The sequence below is a fragment of the Metopolophium dirhodum genome, chromosome 1 (assembly GCF_019925205.1).
Source record: "Metopolophium dirhodum isolate CAU chromosome 1, ASM1992520v1, whole genome shotgun sequence".
NCBI classification, from domain to species: Eukaryota; Metazoa; Arthropoda; class Insecta; order Hemiptera; family Aphididae; genus Metopolophium; species Metopolophium dirhodum.
The window spans coordinates 73721235-73730535 of NC_083560.1; positions in this window are offsets into that span (position 1 = coordinate 73721235).

Below are 9301 nucleotides of genomic sequence, written 5' to 3' on the forward strand. Positions count from 1 at the left end.
CAAAGAAAATTAAAGTTATTGATAAAATAACAAAACCCATTGAATTTTCTGAAAATGTGTACTTAACAATTAACAAATATTAAACCAAAAAAGAAATACATTTAAAAATTGGAGTATGAGTATGAGACGTCATAAAATTTATTAGACAAACGCCGTGTTATAGAAGTAGTCAAGTCTGAACTCAAAATAGTGAACAGATTGGATAATTATTATGATCATTAAAAGTATAATAGGTTTTGATAGTTAAGTAAGGGGCTCAAAAGTGAATATTATAAGAGTTGGTACAAAATATTATTAAGTAATTTATTATTAATCTTTTCTAAAATAATAAAAGAGGTAGTTACCTACTTTTATTTTTTATTTACCTACTATTAAAATTAAAATTCAATTTCAGCTAATATCCATTATATTCTACAAATATCTATATATTATGCCCAGCCTTGTTATAAGTTGTAACTATAAAATCTAAATATAATAAATTGTTGTCTTAAACAACTATTATTTATTTGTATTTTTGCATGTGTTTAGTTTATTTATCTAGAAAGTATTTTAAATTAAAAATTATTTTTAATCCAATGTATTGAATGCATTTAAGATTTCAATCCAAACTAGAAACTATAAGTGAAATAATAATATCGATAAATTTGTATCGAATTATTGAAGACTTAAATCGATAAAAATATCAAAAAAAGTTAAAGTTATCGATAGGTATTAAACAATATATCGTTGTTCTACACTAAAAAATAATGATAAGCATAATTAATCATGGATAATGATTGATTTTTCAACTATAGAAAATGATCCTCGGGTTCCCAGGTTTCCTTAATTTTTTTTGTTTTTTCCCGGTGCTTTTGAAAATTACTGGGAATTTTAAATTTTGACCTCCACATCCACCAACTACGTACACTTTCCTATCGAACAAGATACTGAAGTTAAAAATCGAAGTATTATTTCAACAATTTATCGTGTAAACAGACACAAAAAAAGTTAAAAGAAAAAAAACACACATCATTGTAAATAATCAATATATTCATCGCTCCGCTCAGAATCTAAAATGACTTTATTTTTTTGAATAACTATGAAATTTGTTAAAATATTATTCAAATTTTGATTTATTTATGTTACCTTATTTTATCGTAATTAATGTTATTTGAATAATAAATGTTCCTGAGAACGTCGGGCACTAACGATATGTCTTTTATTCAGTGGCGTTGTAACATTGTGGAAACGGTGTAGAAACGTTGTAGAAATATTACGGTTCTTTGTGACAGCGAATGATGAGAATACATGTAATAGGGACCTATGCTGTGTTTGCAATGGCTGTGAACGTCAAACGAGCAGTACTGCCGCCGCGGCCCTCTGCGTCGCGCTTATGTGACGTAACATTGTGGAAACGTTGTAGAAATATTACGGTTCTTTGTGACAGCGAATGATGAGAATACGTGTAACAGGGACTTATGCTGTGTTCGTGATGGCTGTTGAACGTCAAACGAGCAGTACTGCCGCCGTCTGCGTCGCAAGCACTGACACCGACGACGACGACGCCGCCGCCGCCGCCTAAATTGAAGAAGAGTAGCGGACTAGTCAATGCGACCCTGGTATGCCTGCTCCGTAACGATATCCCAGCGTTTCCCGGTCAATGCAATTTGACCACGGACCGAAATTTATTTTTTAAATTATTTTCTTAGAACTGCAATTGGAACTTTAATTAGAACTGCAATTGACAAATCTGAATATTTTTTTTCCCAATTATTTTGTAACTATACATTTTTCCTTCTCCTCCCAAAGTATTAACGAATTAGATACAATTTGCAACCAGAAAGTGACAGAGACCCCTCTCAAAGTTAAAAATCAATAAGTTTTGCTGCTTAGACCTTAGATATTAGGTTATGAGTGTTGACACACACAAAAAAAAAAAACAGAAATCATTGTAAAAATAATACATTCATAGATCCACTCAGAATCTATAATACTTCTTACTTCTAATACAATATAAAATGAACAATAGATCAAACACCGCTCCGTCACCACAATCCGCCCGGCCCGATCCCGTCGATTCCTTAGCGCGATCAATCGCGTACGGATTCGCCTTGGCGCCATTCGAAAAATGTTACTCTTTCTACGCCGTTTTTCACCTTTTCTCATCCCCGTCACGTAGTTCGTTTATTCGTCTTTTATTGCTTTATTCGTAATTAGGGAAGTGGCGTCATTTGGGTTGGGGGGGGGGGGGGGGGTAATTAGCCCCTGTCTGATTTTAAAAGCGGACCGATGGCCCGGTGCCCAGTTGTTGCCGATTTACCATTATTATATTTTATTAGCGCAAAAAACATGCCTATTTTATAATATTTTCAGAAAATATTATAGTATGTACTTATTATTGTCACTATGATACATTTTTACTAATTGATAGTTGGAGTATATATTTAGACGTATGCGGTGACGTACACATTGTATGTATTTATGTATATTTGTTTGTGTGAGTGTGTTTTGTGAAGGAAAATTAACATATAAATATTGTTCTATGCACAACAATAATCACAATTAATATCATAATCTCGTATAGTTTAATTTCTAAAATCTAAAATTTATACAAATTCTAAAAACAACAACCGATTGGCACTCTTTATTAATTATCATTGGTCAATGATCACGGATTTCAGTTAACTTGCGACAGTCGTGTATGATTCAACTATTCTGCGTTTAGTTGAGAACCTTATTCTACCTAAATTAAAATTAATTTTTTTCGTGAAGCGTGTTTACATTAATCTTTTAATTTGGCTACAACATAAATTTACGAAGCGAGCGTATTTTTTTTTTACATATTTGGGCCGGTCAAAACATTGCCTACCTTTATTGAAAACTGAAATGACGCCACTGAATTGGGGCTTGTACGAAATGTCAGTCAGTCTTCGTTCCAATACATGGATTCAATACTGATATTTACGTATATATATATATTGCTTAACGTAAACATTTTATACATTTATTCAAACATACATTATAATAATATAATATCAATAACAACTGATATATACTGTTCTTTTTGTTTTTGATTCAATAAATATTGCATTATATTATTGTAGACATATTGTTTGTTACAATTCTGTAGTAATATAGAATAATATAAAATAAATAAAATAAATGAATATATAATATAAATCTGTGCATAAAACACGGGCTCAAGCGCACTCTAGTGAACACCTCGACGAGCACTGCTCAATTATTGACTATACCAAGGAACCCGTAACAAGATTCTCGCTTGTGATGGTCCCGACACAACTAGATAGTATATAAGAGACATGAACTCCACAACTCAGTGTCCTTTGAGACCGCCGGCCGATTGTTGTGCTTAGCCGATTGGAGTGCTAATTGCTGTAGCATCGAGGATTTTAAATGATTAACCAATGACTTGCGTGGGGTCCACGCAGGTCAAATGTTCATCTTCATCATCAAAAATATGTTTTTCGTCTCTGGTTGTACCCAACAATTGTCGGTATAATGCAATGTTGTCATGACACTCTTCGCCATCCCCCAAATACACACCTCTGGCTTAAGATATACTGTGTATATATATAACTATGGTTGTCCCCGCTCATCGGCCGGCGATATTTTTTTTAAAAAATCGGTAATCGGTGCTTTTTTTGTACAATCCACTTACAACATTTTGTTTTTAATTGTTATGATTATATAAATTAAGCGTTTTAAAATTATTATGATTATATTAATTAATCGTGTTTAAATATACGCGGTTACGTTAATGTATCCGCAATCTTGTTAAGGATACTTTTCAAATGTGTTCAGAATACGTATTTAAATAATTGGTGTCTTTTGTATAAAATTTCAATTAAATAATTAATAAATAAGTAACGGTAGTATACTCGTAATTACCGAAAATACCGTAAAACCAGTAGGTACCTATAATATCTACCGAAAATCGTATAGATACAGGTAGTGTAAACAATACCAGTGGTCGGAAAAAAATCCAACAAACAAAATTGCTAAAAATCCAAAGTAAAAATTAAGTTTTCAATTACCACATGTATGAAACAAATTTTGTAGGCAGTAAAAGGATTCATGAGTTGCGTATGTCTCTATCTGTATAATATAGACCATAGAGTGATTCTGGATTCACCAAGTACGCTCACCCCAATTCGTTATTTTAATAATAATACATTCAGACAAATTCTGATTTTTATACATTTTTAATAAGTATGCTTAAAGACCACATTTTCAAACATTTAAATATATTTTAAATTACAAATTGTATACCAAATATTGAGTATCCTGTGGCGATAAAAACATCAATTTTTAAATTTAAATCGAAATTCGAATGACTACCTACCTATAGTAATACATAAAATTTACAGTTGCAATAAATAATACTGTAATGTCGTTTAAAGCGTTTAAATTCAATATGATTACCTACATAATATAATAATATACCTGTAAATAAAAAAATAATATAATATTATAATCGTTGACCGCTGTTCAAGAAATCGAATTTCCAAAATCCTGCGTCGCGTAATGAAATTATTGTTGTTGTTATTATTGTTATCATCATTATAATAACATACGTCTGTTATCTATACGCGAATCGGTCCGTTATCAGTGCATTTACAAAGAAACGGGAAAATAATTATGTAATAACAAAGTGAATTACATGAAAAAAGTAAATACACAATCCACTATAATATTGTTCCCGGTTCTTATCGTGTCAGAGCTTACAAATTTAAAATACTAACTTAATATTGTTATTATTATTTTTGTATTTCTCGTCGATGGAATAAAACAATCTTCATTATAATTCATAAGGTCGTCTCAAAAGTAGCAAGTATCCACCAAGTTGGTGTTTGTTGTCTTCGATTGAGCTTCTCATCGAACTAAACAATCGTCTGTGATTCTTTGTTTACATTTGGTAAGTCCTTCCTACCATTTGTATTTACCATAATTCATTATGGTATGGATAAGGATCAGATTATGAGTCTCTTAAGATACAATTTATTATTATTCAAACTCCCCCCCCCCTTCATTCAAAAATCCCAATCGGTTAATATATAATAATAATAATCAGGAAAAAATTGCATGTAGATACTACAAACAACAACAATTACTTTTAAGTTAAACCTATAATAAAACAATTAATATATTGCTAAATTATAATCAAGAACGAAGATCAATATTTTTGTAATACAGTTTTACAACTACGCGTTTGTTACGAAAAATAATGATTATCTAAATAGATATCTTATGTTATATTCAATATTGTAATAGCTATATAATATATAAAATATTAACTACAAAATTGCGTGCCCGACGCCCGTATATCTTATTTTGACCCATGACGCATACGGCTGTACCAGATATACGTGTGCAGTGTTAGGAATCATCTAGAATCTAGATAAAATTATTTTTTTAATTATCTTATCTAGATAAAAATAATTAAATCTTCTAATTATCTCATCTAGATAAATGTAATGGTTATCTGTGGTAATTTATCTAGATAAATAATATAATAATAAGAATATTTTTAAATACCTAAATAGCCAATAATTTACGAAAACCTAGTAGTAATTCCAAATTCCAATATTATTATAGTTAAAAAAAGAAATGTTTACTGAAATATTGTCAGTTTTACTTTGTTATTTTATTTTTATTCAAGTGGTATTAAAAATTTAAATTGTATATTATTTTAGTTGAGAAATGACGTTAAGGATTTATTAATTAATAAATATTATCTAATTAGTAATTACTAATAAATTACATTATTCATAATATAATTTTAAAAAAATTATCTTTTTTTTTATCTAGATAAATGTATGTGTATTTTTATCTTTATCTAGATAAAAAAAATGATGTTATGTCTTATCTTATCTAGATAAATTTTGAATGAATTATCTGTTATCTTATCCAGATGATTTTTTGGTTATCTTTTCCCAACACTGTACGTGTGTAACTAAATATTATTTTCCAGCCAAAGTAGGTAATTTTTTTAATTTTTATAATTTATCTTTATGTATAAATTTGAAAATGATAACCTTTGAGGCCTATGTTCTCGGAAACTACTAAACCGATCGTTATGATTTTTTTTTTTAATTGAAGAGCTCATTGGGTTTATGGAATTTTATCGATTCTCTAACTTAATAAATAAAGGAGTTATCAATTATTATAAATAATGGCCTGTTACGTAATAATAAATAATAATAATAAATCAGTATTATTCTCAACTCCTATAACCCATAGCAACCATTAATAAACAACAATTTCTATCGTAAATCTCAAAATTCCTGTTTGAGAACCTACCAGGGGTGATCAATTCCCTTTTTAAATTAGCCTATGACACTCTCAAAGAATGTGGCTTTCTATTGGTGAAAGAATTTATGAAATTGGTTCAGTAGTTCCAGAGATTACCCTCAACAATGGTAACTAACAACTCCTCTTTATTTAATAGTATAGACTAGCTGATCCCGTGCACTTCGTTGCCCGTTAAATGTATCAACTCTATATGACTCAAACTTTGTTCAATTCGTTATTTAATATTCGGTGTATAGTATTCAAAATTTATCTTAACTTTTCCGTTTCCCGGAATAAAAATTCTGATACGCAGCAGTAGATCGCGGACCCCGTGCTGTTTGTACGTATGATTTAACTCTAAAGTATCAAAGTTATACGAAGTTTGTCGTTTTTACTTATTATAATCAATTTATACAAAATTCTATCCTAACCTAACCGTACTAAAATCCTATGAATGAAATAAAAAACAAATTTAACCCTTTGTAAATATTAACTTGTTTTCTTCCCAGAGTTCTAATCTACCAACTAACTATATAAATACACAGACTATACAGACTAAACTGTGGAACTACTTATCAGACCTTATATGTATATTAACAAAACTGCAGGGCTTGCATTTGAAAAAAAAATATTGTTTTACGTTATTTACAATCAAAACGTTATACAAATTTTGAGTTTATCGTTATTCAAAATTTAAACGTTATTCAACTTTTGTGTTTATCGTTATTCAGAATTAAAACGTTATACAATTTTTGCGTTTAACGTTATTCATAATTAAAACGTTATACAATTTTTGAGTTTATCGTTATTTAATATTTAAAAGTATTTAGATACCTGTTTTAAAAGTACACAGGCCGCAATTTAAAAGTATATGACTATGACCTTTTTTGGGGACATAATTTCCCTATTCTGAGTTTTAAGTAGGTATTGTGTAATTTTATTTATCTAATTAAATGGGTTAGATAACCCAATTACATATTATTTACAAAATATAGAGTACAGTGATACAGATTAAATTACAATATACATAGTTCGTAAAGAAATGGAAACAAAATAAATGATAAAACAGTATGATGATAATTAATCTTAAGTTATAAGTGATAATGTATTATTGAATTTAATAAATTGCCTAGGCTCTAAGGACTTTATTATAAAATAATAAATATTAAAAAAAAAAATCATGATCATTATTTTGAAATTTTGAACGTATTATTAGGTTTTTAAATGTTAAAATTATTTAGTAAGTTTTACAATATTGTGCTTGAGAATATCATTTAAGCAGGAATCTATGTTTCAAACATATTTTACTCTGATTGTTTTGACATACTTTGTCAACATTTATTTTATACCTTTCTACAATTGACAAAATAATCAGAATCTATAATTTATGTTGTTAAAAGTTAAATAATATGTATTGGCAATATAAAAGTGTGTACATAGCTAATATACTATAGAGTGTAGACAACATAGTATAATTTATACTATCTAAATTATACTTTTTACCATATTACCATTATTAAATAGAACATTCACAAACAACAAAATAAATACCAATGATCACCGAACACAATAGTTGAATAACTTGAATGGTATAAATTCCGACCGTAGTACAGATATATAGTACAGTACAATATTATCAGAGTATCACTATTATTAGCTATTGGTAATTAAATTATTCTATTAATACCTTCTTATTAAATTTTAAAATAAATCTAATACGGGATCTCCCGGATAGGCCGGATACGGGATAAAATTAATTCTTGGCTCGAATAAATAATTGAATAATACTAAGTATTATTAAATAATTGGAAATTAATTATTTTGTTTAATGAAATACAATATATACCGTTTTGCGTTATGTTTTGTTTAATGATATATCATATATTTTGTTAAACGTTACGTTTTGTTTTGTGTTATTTATTTATTTATGTTTATCGTTTTTCGTTATAATTACGTTTACAAATTTCAATCGTTTTTTATCAAACATAACGTTATAATCATAACGTTATTATAACGTTTGCAAGCCCTGAACAAAAGACAATAATACAAATCAACAAATATGCCCGATTAACCAATAGCAACCGATATATTATAGACAGGTGGATTTTCCTAAAATTTTCTTTTATATAAACCTTTTCCGTGAAATAATCTTTCGTTTAAAAAAAAAAAATCAAGACATTTATAATATATACAAGAATATCTGATAAGTAGTTCCAGAGTTTAGTCTGTATAGTTATAGTCTGTGTATTTATATAGTTAGATATATGTATAAATTAATGTTTGTGAGTATATTGGACCTCTGGGAAGAAGATAGGTTAATTTACAAAGGGTTAAATTTGTTTTTTTTTTATTCATTGGATTATAGTACGGTTGGGTTAGAATAGGATTTTGTATAAATTGATTATATTAATCCACTGTAGGTGGAATTAAGTAAAAACGACAAACTTGGTATAACTTTAATACTTTAGATTTATTATAATCATACACTAACGCATACACAGCACGGGGTCCGCGATCTACCACAGGTAGATTGCCTACCTGATAATGTACTGCTGTGAATCAGAATTTTTATTCCGGGCAACGGAAAAGTTAAGATAAATTTTGAACACCATACACCGAATATTAAATAACGAATTGAACAAAGTTTGAGTCGTATACAGTTGATACATTTAACGGGCAACAAAATGCTCGGGATCAGCTAGTATTATATAAATACAATCAGAAATATTTATTTAAAATTATTTTTCGTTTTGTCATTTATATTTAAATCGTTCACTGCCGATCGCCGATGTCAACACATAGTTGACGTTCGCGATCTTGCCACGGTGACCGACGTCAACACAGCACGTTTTTGACGCTATCCATTGTTTGCAGTAGCGTACGCAGAATTTTAGTTCGGTTAGGGTTTTATCACTTTTATCTGAGTAAATAATCAGCATTATCTTTTACTTAACAGTTTTTATATAACTAATTATAGTCTACATTTACAGTGTTTAATCTGGTCATACGC